This window comes from Sus scrofa, chromosome 8, assembly GCF_000003025.6.
Source record: "Sus scrofa isolate TJ Tabasco breed Duroc chromosome 8, Sscrofa11.1, whole genome shotgun sequence".
Lineage (NCBI taxonomy): Eukaryota > Metazoa > Chordata > Mammalia > Artiodactyla > Suidae > Sus > Sus scrofa.
Genome location: NC_010450.4, coordinates 118184880 through 118203599, shown reverse-complemented (window position 1 = coordinate 118203599; position 18720 = coordinate 118184880). Strand labels below are relative to the sequence as shown.

General features: G+C 37.7%; 2 long non-coding RNA genes across 2 annotated transcripts; one reads left to right on the top strand and one right to left on the bottom strand.

The window, feature by feature from the left end:
- LOC102160517 lies at nt 374-5554 on the top strand. The gene is made up of 2 exons (XR_298956.3): nt 374-969; nt 2760-5554. It is a non-coding gene; the product is annotated as an uncharacterized LOC102160517 (long non-coding RNA).
- On the bottom strand, nt 4530-15230 carry LOC110261989. The gene is made up of 2 exons (XR_002346469.1): nt 14270-15230; nt 4530-14132 (listed from the first exon to the last, which is right to left on the bottom strand). It is a non-coding gene; the product is annotated as an uncharacterized LOC110261989 (long non-coding RNA).

Sequence of the window (18720 nt, the reverse complement as noted above, 5' to 3'; positions counted from 1 at the left end):
TGCCCCTGAGGCTCCGGCTTAGACGCGAGGACGCGCCCATTCCCCCTCCCCCTAAGCAGAAGAGGCCCCGGCTTCTCCAGCCTTCTCACCCCACCCCACCCAACAGGCTGGTCACTCAAGCCACCCAGAGCCTGTATTCCCCCTCTTACCCGGCCGGCCAGAGGGCCGGCCTCCCTTCCCTTCCCCTAGCCGTTCACACCCACGCGTACAGAGGGGCCGGGGCCTCCCTCAAGCTGCGGCCTCGGCCTCCTCCCCGCGCGGCAGCTGGTGCCTCCCCGGCCCTACGGGGCTCACGCGCACGATACAGCCACAAGATGTCCGCTCTGACGGAACTACTGCCAGCTGCCACGCTCCGCCCCTCCCCCCTCCTCCTGCCTCTTCACCGCCGCGTATCAGTCCGCCAACGCTGCCGTCGCGAGCACGGGACGAATCTAAGGGTAAAAGGAGGCGGTTTGCTCCCCACGTTCAGAGCCGAGCCTATCTGTGCCAACACCCTTTTCCTTCTTTTCGGAACAGCACCTTCTTACTAAACAGATCGGAGGTTGGACTGAGAGGGCGGGGGCCGGAGGCGGGTCATGGGCTGGGGGGAAGGGTAGACGAGCGGCGGAAACCCTTAGACTCAGAGAAGCATCGAGAACCGGAAGGAGACCATGGGAGGAAGGTAATGGAAGCGGCAGCTGCGCGGTCGAGCCCCACGCCCCTCCCGAAAGCGTCCCCCAATTTCCTCACTTGGTATTGAGGAGGCGGATCTCGCGAGAGTCTCGTGGCTGGCCAGCCGGAGCTGTAGCGCTGCAATGACTTAAGGGCAGTTTTGTGCACTCTTCCTGATGGGGGCCCGCCCCCAATCGACAAATTCTCGCGAGATGCAATGGGGCACCGGCTCGAGCTGGGGCGGGACGTCGTCGAGGAAGCACCGCCCCTGAATGCTTCTGCAGGTGGGAGGGAGAGGAAATGGAATTCCCCTGTCTGGTAAGGGCGCGCGCCGACACATCCGTCTTTCACGCGCCAATCAGGAATGTGCGGTGGGAGGTACCATGGGTTAATTACTAGATACCTTTAGTCTAGTTTGACTCCGGCTTTTGAAGTTTCCGGTGGAGCAGGTGAGCGATATTAACTCGCCTGCTGGTCTGGGCTAGTCAACCAGTGGGAGGAGGCGCCTTTCAAAATGGGAACATTCATTTTAAGTAGAACCGGGCGGACCGCTGATCAACGCTCCCACGTGCGGAAACCTAGTGCTGTACGGACCCTGGAGGCCTAGAGGGTCAACCCTAAGAAAAGAGAGCCCATTGACCAGCCCTCAGAGTTAGAGCATCCTAGAGATCTAGCTCGGCTGTGGATTGATTAGGGTGGAGGATAGGGAGATTGGGGCGGGCTGTTTTTCTGCCTCTAATCAACAGTCACCATCCGTCAAGGTTTATGTATAGGAATCGGCTTCATACCTTTTTCTTCCTGTTGAAAGTCCCTAGAGCCAGAAAGTTGCAAAACTGAAGAAATCCAATTTGGGGGTCAGAAAAACTCAGTGTTTACTTAAGTAAATATAAGGATAGGATTGCCTGTTTTAATCTCCTAGGGAAGAGAATGGAGAAGTGATTTTGCTTTCTAGTATATCTTTCACGTAAAGGGTAGTAAGGCATTAATTTTTTAAAGGAATTGAAAGGTAAGCACTGACCTGCTTAAAGTATTCTAATGTTCCTTAATTACCCCCCTTAATTACTCCACTTAAGACAGTGGAGATCTTTAAGAATTAAATGGAAATATAAATGTTCTTTGAAATATACTTAACTTTTAAATAAGGAAAGCAGCAGTTATAAGAAAGTATTACCTAATACATATTTTTTAGGCCTATGAAAAATAGGCGTTGTTCAATTAATGACCATAATGGAATCACTAGAGCGATTAGTGAACTAATGCTTCTTAAACTAGCACCTTCAAATCACCTAGGGATTTGTTCAAAATGCTGATTTTTGATTTACTGGGCCATGGCTGGAGCCTGAGAGTCTATAATTCTGACAAGCTCCCAGGTGATGCAGATTACTGAAAGGACCACTCTCTGGGTACCCCAGCGCGGAAGTGCTCGCCTCGTGGCCTACTGGACACCTCTGCCCACTCCCCCATCCCCCATCCGCTTTCTTTTGTTCTCTTTTAACCAGTCTACTCTAGGAGAAACAGGATTAGGCAGTTGGAGTGGAGGAAGAAATCCAGGTTTGAGTTTTTGCTCCATTTCTTCCCATTTGTGTGGTATTGGTGTGGTTACTTATCTCCTTAGTTTCTTCAAACACTAAAGTAGGTGTAATAATAGCTGACCTTTCTCACAGGATTATTATGTGGTTTAACTGTCATAATGTATGTGAAAGGGCACTGTAGACTATAATGCTGTATAAATGTGAGTTATTAAAGCAACCAAACATTAATTGGCCATAGTGTGAAACAAAGCTATAAGAATAATAATAAATATAAGTGGTATTTATGGAACGTTATAGTGTACCAGATACAGTGCTTATTAACTTCCTTTTACAAATAAAGAAACTGATGCACAGAGAGATTAAGTTACCATCCCAAGGTCACAGAGCTGATAAATAGCAGACGTAGAATTTGAGCCTATACGTGCAGTTGACGTCAGAGTATTTACTGAATGGAATATTTATTGTCTCAATTTAGAAAGTAGGAGAGTAGAATGTTTTATATTTCTACTTTCAATGCTGAAAGTATAAACTATTTTACTTGACTGACTTCTACCTCTATTTGCTTTTCTCTTTCAGAAGCCAAGGTAGCAAACATTTTTACTTACTCAAAGGGAATTCACAATATCCAGGAGGTCCATGAAGAAAAGTCCCAGAGAAGCTGATTTGTACTCCCCTAATCTAAACAAGCTTCAGTATGAAAGTGTAATGGACCATGTTAATGCTCTGAATTAACAGGGCACAGAGGACTGGGACAAATTTGAGGTCAGAGTTCTTAACGTTTTGTGCCACAGACCACATTAGCAGTCTGTTGAAGCCTTGGACTCTTCTCAGAATTATACTTTTAAATGTTTGAAATAAAATTCATAGCATTACAAAAGAAAAAAATTTGAAATAGAATTTCAAAATATTAAAGGCAAATTTTTGATATAGGAATATATGTGCTTTATTAACATAGTAAAATCTAGTATGGGCCTAATAAAGACCAAATTTTTGAAATAGTGATGAATATATAATTTACAGAGTTTGCAACAGTTGTAATGTGATATAAAGTAATCTGTGATTCTCCCAGGAGATACAGATAGAAGTGCAGCTGTTTGTTGCTTTCCATTCAGAACTGAAGGAAATGTTAATTTTCAGGTAGAGATTAGTAAAAATAGAGATGTAATTTATCTCCCATTCAAGTTGACACAACACTCGAATCCTGTCCATGGACTTAATGTTAAAAAATCTTGGGTGAGGAGTTCCCTAGTGGCTTCATGGTTAGGGATCTGACATTGTCACTGCTGTGGTATGGGTTTGATCCCTGGCCCAGGAGCTTCTGCAGGCCATAGGTATAGCCAAATAATTAAGTTAAAAATAAAACCATTAAAAAATTTGGGGTGGAATGAAGTAGGCATATTCCTGTTGGTAAGCCTTGAAGGGATTGTGAAATTTTGACATAGAAATATAATTGGTATTCATAATAATAGTGATGTATTAAAAAGTTTACCACCAATATAGTCTTATTAAGAAGGCATGGAAGTGAGTAATAGGTTTAGAAAATAAATTTATCCCATTTGTTGATTTCTTTCCTTTTTTTGAGGTACCTATGAAGGTACCCTATAGAAAATTTACCTACCCAGAATGATTCATTTCACAAGCATTCTGAATAACTTAGGTTTTATGGTATCACTCTTACTTATTACACAGCTTTACAATGGTGGAAGAGTTGCGAACTGAAAATTATAATAAAAAATGAAAGAAATTAAAATACTGTATATTTTAAATTCTTAATAACAAGTAGTAATTATCATCTGTGTGTGCTGGGCCCTTTAAATTTTTTTTTTTTTTTCTTTTTGGGGTCGCACCCACAGCATATGGAAGTTCTCAGGCTCGAATCGGAGCTATAGGTGCTGGTCACATCCACAGCAGCATGGTATCAAAGCCATATCTCACAGCAACTCTGGATCCCAGACCCACTCACTGAGGGAGACTAGGGATCAAACCCACATCTTCATGGATACTAGTCGGGTTCATAATCTGCTGTGCCACAACGGGAACTCCCGGCCCTTTGATTTCTCTCAACAAATCCCCATTACACAGATTAAACATTCAAGGTCATACAGTCACTGAGTAGGTTGCCAGAATTTAAATCTAGGTAATGTGATCTCAAAGCTGTCTTTTTTTAAAAATTAAGATATAGTTGAAAAGCTCTGACTTTTAACTACTAAGATGTTTTTTTACCCTTCAACTATTAGTCAACATTAATTTGCCCACTAGTATAACAAATACATATTTGCTGACTCAAAATATTCCTACCCAGTATTAAAAAGGAATTTTCTGAATTCTTCCTTTGCTGTGGTATTGTTTATATCCAACACTGCCTTTAAAATAAGTGGGCTACCTGTTGGGAATGGAAAATAGTTTGTTTTACAGAAATTTTTGTTGTAGTAGAGTTTTGCTTAGAAGATGAAGAAATCCACTCATGCCTTTCCTTGCCCTACAAATATATTTTCATATCTGAAATTAAATCTTTGTGTTATAATGGTGCAATTTTTTATATTGGCCACTATCAAAGTCATGTGCAAGAAATTACTGCATGTAAAATCCTAATATATGAAGTTCTGGATTATCCACACTTAATGGAAGCACATTCATTTTTATTTGGCACTGAAGTGAATTTACTGGTTGATACACTTTCTGTTTGTTTGTATTTACACTGACAAACTTACATTTCTACTCAGTTTTCCTAAGATTAAAATTAAAAGGACCATGGCCTGAAGTATTTTGATGTTTTAGATAGCGGTTTAGAATTATCTCAAACTTTAAAACACTATTCACATATCTGGTAGTATAGAGAACCCACTTTACAGTTGCAATTGACCTGTTTGAATTATGATGATAGAAATGTCTCCATCTGAAAAAAAGGTAGGAAAATAATCATTTTAAATATTGAAGTGTGCAATATGTTGAAGTTATGGTTTTATATATTGAAACATTTACATTCAGAAATTAAAGATAACAAAAATGTTGAAGATAGGAGCTAAAACGAATCCATTCCTTATTGAATAGAAGTCTATAATTATCGTAGATCAGTTTTTCTTGCATAAATTGACATAAAACATGAGAAAAATATAAAGAATGAAAAAATTAGCATAAAAGTAACAATGGAATAATTAATCCAAATTATGAAGTCCTAATGTTATATGAATGCATCAGTGAAGCTACATTATTGTAATATTGTGAGTAGAGGGGTTAATTAAAATGTACTTGTGAATAAATGTAGTTAACATACATCAGTACATATATTGTTAATATTGCATCTGTATTTTTAAATCTTTCTAACGTTGTCACAGCATTTTTTTTTCCTTACTAAAGAATAATCGATTTACCATCTTGTGTTCGTTTCTTTTTCCTTTTTAAAATTTTTGGCCACACCTGCAGCACAGGGAATTCCCAGGCCAGGGATCAAATTTGCACCACAGCAGTGACCCAAGCCACTGTCGTGAAAATTCCAGATACTTACTTAACTCGCTGAGCCACATGGGAACTCCACAATGTTGTATTAGTTTCTAGTGATTCACTTATACATATGTATACATATTCTTTTCCATCATGGTTTATTACAGGCTATCGAATATAGTTCCCTGTGCTATCCCAAACTCCTTATTTATCCCTCTCCCAACCCCTCTCTCCTTTGGTAACCATAACACTTACAATTCAAATTAAATCCAGATTTAATATAAAATTATGAGTTCACAGAATGTGTGTTTACAATTTCTGCTTGGAATAGGTAATACGGAGCCCAGCTCAACCAAATGTTATTTCCTATTGTTTACATAAAATCAAATTAGTCTCTGTACCTTATCAGTTTAGAATCTCATTTTTTATGAGAAGTCAGTGTGGTTTAGGAAACTACTTTATTTCATGCTAGGAACATAATTTTGACTTTAAATTACGATGATTTTTGGCACATAATAAACCATGCACAAATGATGAAGCTAAAAATAAATTTGAGCATTTCCCACATAAAAACTTGTATACATGAATGTTCAGTGTAGTATTATTCATAATAGCCAAAAAGTGGAAACGACCCAAATGTCCATCAGCTAATAAATGGCTAAATAAAGTGTGAGGTATCTATGATGGAATGGTATTAGCTAATAAGAACCAAACACTGATATTGCTACAACATGTATCTTGAAGCTTGAAAATATTCTTCTAGGTGAAAAAAGCCAGACACAAAGGCCATGTATTGTATGATTTCATTTGTATGAAATGACTAGTAGATTACTGGTTGGCAGGGGGAATGCATTGTGGACTACTAATGGGTATGGGGTCTTTTGAGGAGGAGGTGATGAAATATTCTAAAGTTAGATAATAGTAATGATTACATAATTCAGTGAATATATTAAAACCCATTTAATTGTATTTAATTAAAAGTGAATATTATGGTATGTGAATTATCTCAATGTAGATTTTTTTTTTTTTTTTTTGGTCTTCTTTTTGCTATTTCTTTGGGCCGCTCCTGCGGCATATGGAAGTTCCCAGGCTAGGGGTCTAATCGGAGCTTGTAGCCACTGGCCTACGCCAGAGCCACAGTAACGCGGGATCCAAGCTGCATCTGCAACCTACACCACAGCTCACGGCAACGCAGGATCCTTAACCCACTGAGCAAGGGCAGGGACCGAACCCGCAACCTCATGGTTCCTAGTCGGATTTGTTAACCACTGCGCCACGATGGGAACTCCTCAATGTAGATTTTTTTTAAAACCAACGAATTAGAACCAGTATGTGAGATCAGTCTGGAACTTTATTGCTAAATATCTTCAAATGTCTCATACTTTCCAGGTTACTGATGATAAATGAGATATGGTATTTACATTATAGAATTAAAAGAAGCCAGCAAGAGGGTTTTCCTTCAATACAAACAACAGTTTAATTTAGATTGTTTTAATATAATGATAAGAATGTGCTGTCAGTGTTAAATTTGGAGGTATTTTCATCAATATTATTTGCTTTATAAAACTGATTAAAAATTAATTTTAATAGCATTGTATTCTATTGAAAATTGAAGTTCATAATTATATCAGAAATAGAAAACATGATTTTGATGTTCTAAATGTAGAATAATTTCTTTAAAATCTCAAAAATTCAAGTAGTTTGAAAATTGGAGGAGTTCCTGCTGCAGCATGGTTGGTTAAGAATCCACTGTGGAGGCGTGGGTTTGATTCAGTCCCTGGCCCAGAAACGAATGCCACAGATGTAGCCATTAAGAAAAAAAGAAAAGAGGAGTTCCTGTTGTGGCTCAGCAGTAACGAACCCAACCAGTATCCATGAGGATGTGGGTTAGAGCCCTGCCCTCACTCAGTGGGTCAGAGATCCAGCATTGCTGTGAGCTGTGGTGTAGGCTGGCAGCTGAGCTCAGATTTGACCCCTAGCCTGGGAACCTCCATATGCCACAGGTGTGGCCTTTAAAAAAAAAAAGAAAGAAAATTGTAGGTAGATCATCTAGGTAAGAAATTTGAGGATTAGGTGCTGTCAAATGACAACACTGAAACCATTTAGTAATGAGTTTGATGTCCATTATTCAAGGGTAAACAATCTATAGATTGAGGGTGTAAAGTGTCTTCATAAGCAGCGGACCTCCCTTTCCCTTCCTGAAGGATTTTGAGAAAGAGTGAGTTTTATAGAGTGCTCTAGAAGCTGTAACGATGTACTAGGGCATGATTGCCTAAGAGGTCAAGGATTTCCTTGCGAGGCAGCAGGTCCTGTTTTCTAGAGGCAGGTGAGCTAGCTAAGCTAACTTAGAAGATTGTGATTGGTATATATTAGGTTCCTTGACAGATGTTTCATATAAGTGTAGGCTGACGTAGATTTAGACTTGTGGGGTGGGCTGGGTCCCAGTAGACAAATTAACTTTAAAAGTACCTAATAAAAGTAAGGAATTCAAATTAAAATTACTTCCCAACAATAATGCTGATCTTTCTTGTTTCAATAATAGTCTAATAAATCTAAAGTAAACAAGAGATACAAAGTGATTTATACCAGAAATGATCAGTTTTACCCATATTGAGTTTGATTACTTAAATATATGTGAGAAATCTTTAGTAAAATAGTGATGATAAATGTAAAATTCTATGAAAGAACATTAAGTTAGTGATTATGGGAATGTTGTACATACAAAGTGATTCTAAAGAGTCAGATCTATATAGTATCTAAGTGGCTTAATGGAGCCGCTCACGTGAGGCTTTTTTTTTTTAATGGCCACATCGGAGGGATATGGAAATTTCCAGGCCAGGATATGAATCTGAGCCTCAGTGACATCACAGCACATTTTTCTCTAAAAGCATGAATGATTTTACCATTAGAAAATGTTTGTACAATTAGAAATTAATATTTTTTCATGTGAATATCCAGTTTACCCAGCACCATTTATTGAATGGACTGTAGTTTCCTAATGTCCTAAATCAGATGAAGCTTTGTGTGTGTGTGTGTGTGTGTGTTTCTCTATTCTCTCCGCCGACCCTTTTTAAAAAAAATTTTATGGCTGCATCCATGGCATACGGAAGTTCCCGGGCCAGGGATTGAATCCAAGCCACCACTGCAACCTCTGCTGCAGCTGCAGCAATGCTGGATCATTTAACCGACTGCACCAGACTGGGGATCAAGCCTGCATCTCTGCAGTGACCTGAGCTCAGTCAGATTCTTAACCCACTGCACCACAGCAGGAGCTCTGGCTTTTTAAAGCTAACTATATGGTACTTGTTGATTTTTTCACATTGCAAGGAAACAGTGATTTAACACATGGCACCATAAAAAAAAAATGAAACTTATTAAGAAACATTCCATTACATCTAAAAAAACCAAAGAACTTGGCTTATTTGGTGTTGAAGAAGTATGGCAGTTTCAGAGATTCCATCATCAAAGTGTGTTAAATCTCAAAGTTAATGATTAAGTGATAATGTGAATGGGCTTTATCATATATACCCAGTAAGAAAAGTATGATACAGATTCCCCAGCTTACAAAAAGATCCATACAGGAGTTCCCATCAAGGCCCAGCAGAAACGAATCTGACTAGCATCCATGAGGACGTGGGTTCAATCCCTGGCCTCGCTCAGTGGTTTAAGGATCTGGCGTTGAGGTGAACTGTTGCGTAAGTTAACGATGTGATTTGGATCTGGTTGCTGTGGCTGTGGTGTAGGCTGGCGGCTACAGCTCCAATTCAACCCCTAGTCTCGGAACCTCCATGTGCCACGGGTGTAGCCCCCCCCCCAAAAAAAGAAAGACCCATACAAAAAAGAATCCTGGGTGCTACAATGCCTACCCCTACCCCTGGCTTGGATAGGGCTCTAATTAGGAAGAAAAGGCACTGGAGACTAGATGGAGACATGTGCAGAGAGAAGCGGGAAGGAACATGTGAAAGGTAGACTGTCCTTGGGGTAACTGGAAGTGAAGAGAAAACGTTTTTTTTTCCTTCCTCTTTACTCGAGGCACTACAAGGTCTTCTACTCTAAAGAAGAGAATTCAGGCCACCACTATTATGGTAGTTGAGTTTTATAGAACTTAATTGCCCTTTTTGTACTTGCTAGCTTGAGATCTAGTCACTGAAACATTGATCATATATAATAGTGCATTTTGCCCTTTGAAAAACTTGTTTACAAACATTTTTTAAAAATACAGACTTATAATATGGGACTGCTTTTGATGTAAGAAGACACCGAGAGAGTGTTATACAGTGTATCAGTCAACAGTATTTAGGTCTCACTAAGCTAAGCGTGGTCTTCAGGTTTAGGCCGAAGAATGTAACATAATAGAGATCTGTTGATAGAATCACTTCCACCTTCCTAAGTGTTCATTTTCTAAAAATACTGAATGCCTGTTACCTGCTAGGCCTTGAGCTAGATGCTGAAGATACATAAATGAAAGCCAAATGTCACCTTTAGGAAAAATTTTTAACTGGGGAGACCATTAAGTATCAGACCATCACCATACGGTGTGTTCAATGACAGAAATGCATGCACAGAGTAATATTAATGTACCCTGTTAAGCTGGGGGCTGTCAGGGAAAGTTTCTCTGCAGAAGAGAAACAAATGAGGGAAAAAAGGCAGCATATGAGGAAAAAAGGAGGAATGCTCTTAGGCATAAGGAACAGTGTACAAAGTCTTTGCGTACTTGACCAGGTAAGTTTTAGAAATTATAAGGTTCCAAACCTTACTTTGGAAAGGAAGTTTCCAAGGTACTTTGGTACTTCAGGAAATACTTTGGCTGCAGTAGTGTGTGTGTGTGTGTGTGTGTGTGTGTGTGTGTGTGTGTGTGTAGTAGAGGGAATGAATGAGAAAAGATGAAAAGAGCCAAGTGTGTGTGTGTGTGTGTGTGTGTGTGTGTGTGTGTGTAGTAGGGGGAATGAATGAGAAAAGATGAAAAGAGCCAAACATTGAAAGTCAAGGCTGGATATCTAAAAGGCCTTAATATACCATGTTAATGAGTTCAGATTTTATTCTGAAGGGTAAGGGATGTGGGAATTGAATTTTAAGCATGAAAAAGTCATCAGATTTTAATCATGAGAGATAGCAATGTGGAAGATGTAACAAAAGTGTATGTTATGGTAAAGATTAGAGGTAAAAAGACCTCTTGAGATACTATTGAAATAATCTAGAGGAGTTGGGATTATGAGAAAGACCTAAAATAGTTGCAGAAATTGCATGAAGGACCCTAAATTGCATGAAATTGCAAGAAATTGCATGTACAGGAGGTAAATTTAGTGTATTTATTGAGTAGAGCTGACCTTAAGAAAAAAATTTTTGAGGTTCCTCCTCCAGTTATTTCTTATTAGAATTTTATAATAAAATCATACACATATACATATTCCCGTATGACATGACAATAAAGTATAACATTGTAATAAAAGTAACTTAAAACAATATTTGGTATTAACTCCTTCTGATTTTAACTCTTGAAGAACTATAAAATGCAAGTTTATATATTAGATGTAGAAAAATATAAATAAAATTAATATCGATGTGCTACTTGATTTTTATTTTTTACAAATTAAATTGCCCCTTAAAACATACAGAACAGACTGCTACAGTTTAGGTTCTTCTAACTCTGGCATGTCTACACTAACTGCTATGTTCCACATATAATGACCAGTTTTCTCTACTAGAACTTTGAGGAGACCTTTGTTCATTCTTTCACTGGTATCATTTGGCTTTCACATGGCCAAAAATGAGCAATTATTATCTATTTCTGTTGTCATTTGCCTAAGACAGGGTTCTGTATTACATGGTGCCAACAAGATCATAAACCTAAACACAGCAGAGGCTTTGGAATCGCATGGCAGTATATAGAATCAGGACTATACTTATATTGATTATATAGATTAATGAAATAAATCACAACATGAGGAAAATACCTGGTGAAGGATTAAAAGATTCTAGTTTGAGAAAGACTGATGTAGAGGTTATAAAAATCCTTTTGTCACATACCTGAAGTTGAATTTGTTGAGCCTGACCTTCTGTTTCCTCCATTGATTCCCACTTTATTCAAACAAAAAAATTTTGACCACCTACTCAAAATATCAGCTGTTAAATGATATAGAAAGTTCAAATATATTAGGGATTAGAAATTTGTCAACTAAGTTTTATCACTGAGTCATCTGTCACTGAGTGAAGTGGTCTTGGCATAGTTTAAATAGGTTTGGGAGTGAATGGAAAGAGAAAAGACAGAGCTTGGCTATGATAAGAAGCTAGAAGATAGGGTATTATCTTAGAAGAACTTGGGTCAAAGGAGGATTTTTTTTTTTTTTCACAATGGGAGATTTGAGAATGTTTATAATCTAACAGAAGGCATGAGAGAAATGAGATACAGAATAGAGGGCTTAATGGATGGAGCCAGTTTCTTCACAAGATGTGACTGTTGGTCAAAAAAGCACTGAATTTTAGGAGTTCCATCGTGGCCTAGCAGGTTAAGGATCTGACGTCACTGCTGTGACTCAGTTCCCTCCTGTGGTGTTGGTTTGATCCCTGGCCTGGGAACCTGTGCATACCATGGGCATGGCCAAAAAAAAAAAAGAAACCAAAAAAGAAAACAAAACCCCAAAACCCAGTATTTGATTTTCTACAAGGGGTAAGCCTACTGGGGATTAGTGGGAAGAAGATTAGAAAGGGTAAAAATGGAGATAAACTTTAGATGGAAGGAAGCAGGAGACTGACCATTAATTCTTAGAGTTCTCAGCTTTCTTAGTAATAGGATGGAAAGCTGTGTGATGACAGTGAGTTGGGCATGAGAAATGGAGGTAAGTGTGGAGTCACTGAAGAGGGAAACTGAAGGAAAAAAAGGCCTTGTTAAGGGCCTAAGGTATAGAAGATCATGAATTTGTAGGGGTATTTTTCCATGTAGTTGTATAATTGTTTTCCCTCAGTCTTTAGAACCTTTACATGTGTGTTTAATAGAGACTTGCATTGCTAACCAATGTGTGAATATGTATGTAAAAATCAGTGCTTTTAAAAAATGGTACACTTCAGGAGTTCTCTTGTGGCACAGTGGGTTAAGGATCCAGCATTATCATTGCAGAGGTTCGAATTGCTGCTGTGGTATGCTTCCATCCCTGGCCCAGGAACTTCCACATGACACAAGTGTGGCAAAAGAAAAGAAAAGAAAAAAGTACACTTTAGTACACTGGTCAATTTTTTTAGTGTAAAATCAATAGCTCTTCTAAAAATTGCATGTTCCCATCTCAAGAAACTCAAATAACAGAATAAAAGTTTTAGTACCAAATGAGAAAGAGAGGGAGTGCAGGAAGAAATGAGAGGCACTTTATATATAATCAGGATTCATTTAGCAGATATTTATTGAGCACCTGCTATGCATCAAGCTCTGAGTTTGGCTTGTAGATAAAATTTACATGGTTTTCATACTTTGTTTTTCCCCCAGGAGTCCCTAAGTCTTTAAAACTAAGAAGCTGCTTGGGTTGGAAGCTGAAGCCTTGCCCATTCAGATTCTTTATCACTTTCCTTCCATCTTCAATCCCTACTTCCACTCAGGATACTCAGATGGTTCTGTGGGTATCCCTAGTGTTCATTAAACAGTCTGAAAAACCAAAGGTCTACTGAGTATTAAGACTGAATCCTCATTATAAGAATACTAGTGAAATAAATAACATGTAAAATAAATAATATGAACTATATTAAGGATAAATGTAAAGACAGGCACTCAGATGAAGAAAATCTGGCTGAAGAGTAGACATGTGATAAAGACAACAGGGTTTCAGTGTCCTGACATCTCAGCCCAAAGAACCTCTACAGTTTTACCCTGAAAGATATAACTGAGTTGTCCACAACAAAGCAGATGCTTTTTACTTTTCTCTGCTGGTCATACCACAGTAGATTTTTTTAACAGCTTGACTGAAATATAATTGACACACAAGCTGCACATGAAGTATACAAATAGACTGTCACCAAAATCAAGATTATGAATGTATCCATCACCACAAGTATCCTTGTTCTCCTTTGTAAACTCTTTCTGGTTCCTCCTATCCCTCTCTCCCCGCATTCATAGGAAACTGATCTGTTTTCTGCTACTACAGATTAGTTTGTATTGTCTAGAATTTTATTTATATAGGATCATACAGTAAGCCCTATTTTCTTGGCTGGCTTTTTGCAGCATAATTGTTTTGAGATTTATATATGTCTCTCAATAGTTCATTTTCTTTTATTTGCTGAGTAGTATTCCATTTTATGGATATGCCACAACTTTTTTTATCCATTCACCTGTCAGTGGACATTTGGATTCTTTCCACTTTTTGTCTTACTACAAATACAGCTGCTGTGAACATTCCTGTACAAGTCCTTATATGGACATATGCCTTCATTTCTCTTGAGTAAATAGCTAGAAGTGGAATTGCTGGATCATAGGCATATGTTTAACTTTTTAAGAAACTGCCAAACTCTTTTCCCATGTAGTTGTACCTTTTTACATTCCTACCAGCTGTATATGAGAACTCCAGTTCCTCCTGATTTGTTATGATTAGTCTTTTCAGTCTTACCTATTCTAATAGATATATGGTAGTATCTCATTGTGCTTACTTGCATTTTCCTGATTGTACCTTTTTACATTCCTACCAGCTGTATATGAGAACTCCAGTTCCTCCTGATTTGTTATGATTAGTCTTTTCAGTCTTACCTATTCTAATAGATATATGGTAGTATCTCATTGTGCTTACTTGCATTTTCCTGATGACTAATGATGTTGAGCATCCTTCCACGTGCTTTGCCATCCATATACCTTCTTTGAAGAAATGTCTATATTTCTTTCCCACATTGCTTGTTGGGTTCCTTTTGTCAGTATTTATTTACAGGCAACATATTAAACATATACAGCAGCCTTAAAAGATTTTAAAAAGTAACAACGTCATAAGAAGGTAACATATACATTGAGGAATATGAAAAAGGCATGAAGGATTTTACTTTATGAGATGGTGGAATTTAAGGGTTGACTATGTAAACCTGAGTATTAAATTTGTTTTTGTTTTTGTTTATCATTAACCACCTCAACTCATATTGGCTAGTCCCTAAGTTACTTCCAAAACCAAAAGAGTAGTCAGTAGTATGCTAGAGCTGGCTTATGCTGCCTTGCAAGTGCCAATTTTAAAATTTTTAGGAATTTTATAGGCTTATTGTTAAACATGGCTATTACTAGAAATTAATTATATAAACAGGTGTAATAAAATCCAATGTGTGACTGCATATTAAATACTCAAAACTCATTTCCTAGTCATCTTACTACATTTTATTATCTCTGTTTTTATGGTTACGTCTATTGTGTCCACATTGTAGAAATATTATAATTTGATAGTATACACCTCTTTCCAATTCTGTTCTGTTCCATCCTCTGGTGGAAGCTTAAAGTGAGTCACAATGGGAGTATTGAACCCAGAGATATTTGCAAACATCACAATCAGTTGTTTTTTCTTTTTTTTGTGTGTGTGTGTCTTTTTACAGCTGCACCCATGGCATATAGGTTCCCAGGCCAGGGGTTGAATTGGAGCTGTAGCCACCAGCCTACACCACAGCCACAGCAATGTGGGATCCAAGCCACATCTGTGACCTACACCACAGGTCACAGCAATGCTGGATCCTTAACCCAGTGAGTGAGGTCAGGGATGGAACCCACGTCCTCATGGATACTAGTTGGGTTCGTTACTGCTGAGCCACAGGAACTCCACAGCCAGTTTTTTTTGGGGTTCCCCCCTCCTTCTGGAGAGCCTAGTTGTTAAACTTACCAGCACACCAGTAAAGACAAACCTCTTCAGGACTTCCTTGGTGGCTCAGAGGGTTGAGGATCTGGCATCATCACTGCTGTGGCTCAGGTCACAGCTATGGCATGGGTTCAACCCCTGGTCCTGGAATTTATGCATGCTGTGGGCATGGCCAAAGAGAGAATTAAAGAAAAAAGAAAGAGCTTTTCAAACTACACCAACTTATTGTCCATAGTGAGTAATTGAAGCTTCAGTTACATGGAGAATTCATCTTTGTGAAACACCTAATTCCTCAAGAACAGATCAATATTTTTTGCTAAAGCTTACAACACATTTTCCTTGCTGCTCAGTTTTTTTTTTTTTTTTTTTCTTGCTTCCAAGTTTCCTAAAGTTGGGACAAACTGGGGGAGACACATTCTTAGTACAAAAGAACTTGTATGCTTTGGTTGCGTGTCCATCAAATTTTATTTTTTTTAAGTACTAGAAGAAACTAAGGATTTCAGAAGGAATAGAAACCATCTTAAGTTTCATGAATTAAAGGGAAGGCATATACATTTAAAACACAAAAGGAACAAACACAGGCCTATAACTTTCAATAAGACTTTTTTTATATCTCATATGGAACTCAAATAGAGGCTGATGGAAATGTCTGGTATATTTATAAGGTACTAGGACATTAAGGTACTAGTGACAACTTTTTAGGATGGTGCTCATAAAGAGTAACAGTTTGGTATTAAATTGGAGGAACCAAATAAATAATCCTTAATCCAGTCAATGCCCTATATAATCACTACCAATAAATCGACAAAATAAGTTAAGCTTTATCAAATTAATTAGTAAGTACAGCTTTTTTTTTTTTTAAGTTAAAAGTGAGGAGGGAATACAATTCCCAAGGAGATAACTTCTTTCTCTCTCTAGGAACTTAAAATTTTATGAAGGAGATTGAATGATCACATGAAAAATACCTAATAATATATGAAACTAATACAGAGAACCACCTGTTTATTCCAAAATTAAAATTAAATAAATCACTACTTTCTCCCTAACTCTTGTCCTGATTTCCAAAATCAGCTCCTCTTCTGACTGACCTGTCTAGGTGAATATATTTTCTTGTCACCAAGATTCAATACTAGAGTAGATTTTTCCTTTCACCTTTGTCAGTCTCAACTTTAGGCCTTCAAATGCATATTTAGATCTTACATTTTATAAATATACATTTTAAAATATTTTCATCATTATGTTTGTGTAACCACTCTGAGTTAAGCAGCAGTTATTAACATTTCATTCTGTTGAAGGCCTACAAGGTGACTGGCATGTAAATAGGAAGCAGAATAAGACAGGTTAAATGACTTGCCCAAGTTGACAGGATGAGTAATTACAATTCTTGTGATTCTAATGTCAACATTCTTTTCTTTACACTATGATGTCTCTAATCAACTCATATTTGGTCCATTACTATAGATTCCTAGTGGGTTTCTCTGCCTTTACTCATACTTTTGTCGTGCATGTCACTATTAGATTAAGCAAGCTTTTATTAAAAGGTTCCTCAAGAATTTTCAGTGGTTTCCTATTATGTAGATAATAAAAATCAGAATTTTACCTCTGCTTTAAAAATAAAATCTCTAATCATACTGGGCTCCTCATGTTCCTTTGAACATACTTTTAACTTTCCTGAGACTGCCTTTGCTAAAGCGTTGTTTCCCTTCTTTGACTTATAGATCGCTGAGTAACAGTTATTGCAGGTGACCTGGACATTTATTATTTATTTATATAATACATAAATATATTATTTACTATATTTATTATTTATAGTTTATTTACAGACTAAACATATGTACAATTACTACCTTATGTGTTTTGATGGAGAAGGGGCAGGGAGCATCCTGTAAAATTTTTGACATTAAAAAAATGTGTCTTCACAACCTACATGTCCATCAACAGATGAACAGATAAAGAAGGTGTGGTATATATACACATTGGAATACTACTCAGCCATAAAAAATGAAATTTTACCATTTGTAACAATAAGGTTGGACTTAGAGGAAGGACATCATGCTAAGTGAAATAAGCCAGATGGACAAAGAAAAATACTGCATGATTTCACTTATATGCGGAATCTAAAAAATAAACTAGTAGTTACCAGTGGAAAGAGGGATGGGAGGAGAGACAAGATAGGAGTAGGGAATTAAGAGGTACCAACTATTATGTATAAAATAAATAAGCTATAAGGACATATTTTTATATGACACTGCAAATGTCAATATTTATAATAACCATAAATTGAATATAACCTTTGGAAATTGTGAATCACTATATTGTATACCTGAAAGTGATGTATTGTACATTAGTTATACCTCAAATTAGAAAACAGAGTCCCCTGCAGTTCTACTTCTGTTAAAAAAATAAAAAAAAGAAAAAATGGTTTTGACCTTGCTTCTGCTGAGAACAACTAGAAAAGCTGAGCCAACAAAAAGTACATCTGTTTAAAGGTATTGGGAAGCTACCAAAACTGAGGATTGCAGGGCCAAGATCTAACAGAGGGAGACAGATTGGAGAGATACTTGCAGCATCTCTGCTGAAGGCATCTGTCTCTTCCAGAAGTATCTAAGAGGGTGAACAGAGCTTTCTCCAAGCTTACAGGCCTAGGTGGGGATAGAAAGGTAGAAAAACTGAAGTTGAGGTTGCCAAGGAAGAGTTAAACACTTCAGTCTTTCAGTTGAGATTCTAATGTGCTGTATCCTAGAAGTCTAAAGTGAAACTGTACCAGAACTGGCAGGGACTGAATCACCTCAGGCCCTAACTGGATAGTAGTGATCTGAATCTGCTAATGGCCCTAACAGAAGTAAAAGAAAGCATCCCTCAAACAAAGTAATGCTATCCAAAGCCTCAAAATACCTCTACAATGATTTTACATACACAAAACAATAATCAGTTTTTGAGGCATATGACCAGACAGAGAAGCAACCACAGAAACAGGACTGCAGGAATTATGACACAAAGCCTTCAACATACTACGATGAACATGTTCAGGAACTTAAAATATAAGAGTAGGAATGTCCGTAATACAACCAAGTGGAATTCTGTTATTGAAAAAGAACAAACTAAAAACCCAGTGGATGGATTTAATACCCAGTTATACAAAGCTAAAGACAAAATTAGGGAATTAGAAGAAAATTCAGAAGAAAATATGCAGACAGATTAACAAAGAGACAAAAGGATGAAAAATGGGAAAACTTTAAAAAGTGGAAGAGATAAAGAGTAAAGACAAAAAGTCTAATATAGGTATAATTAAGACCCAG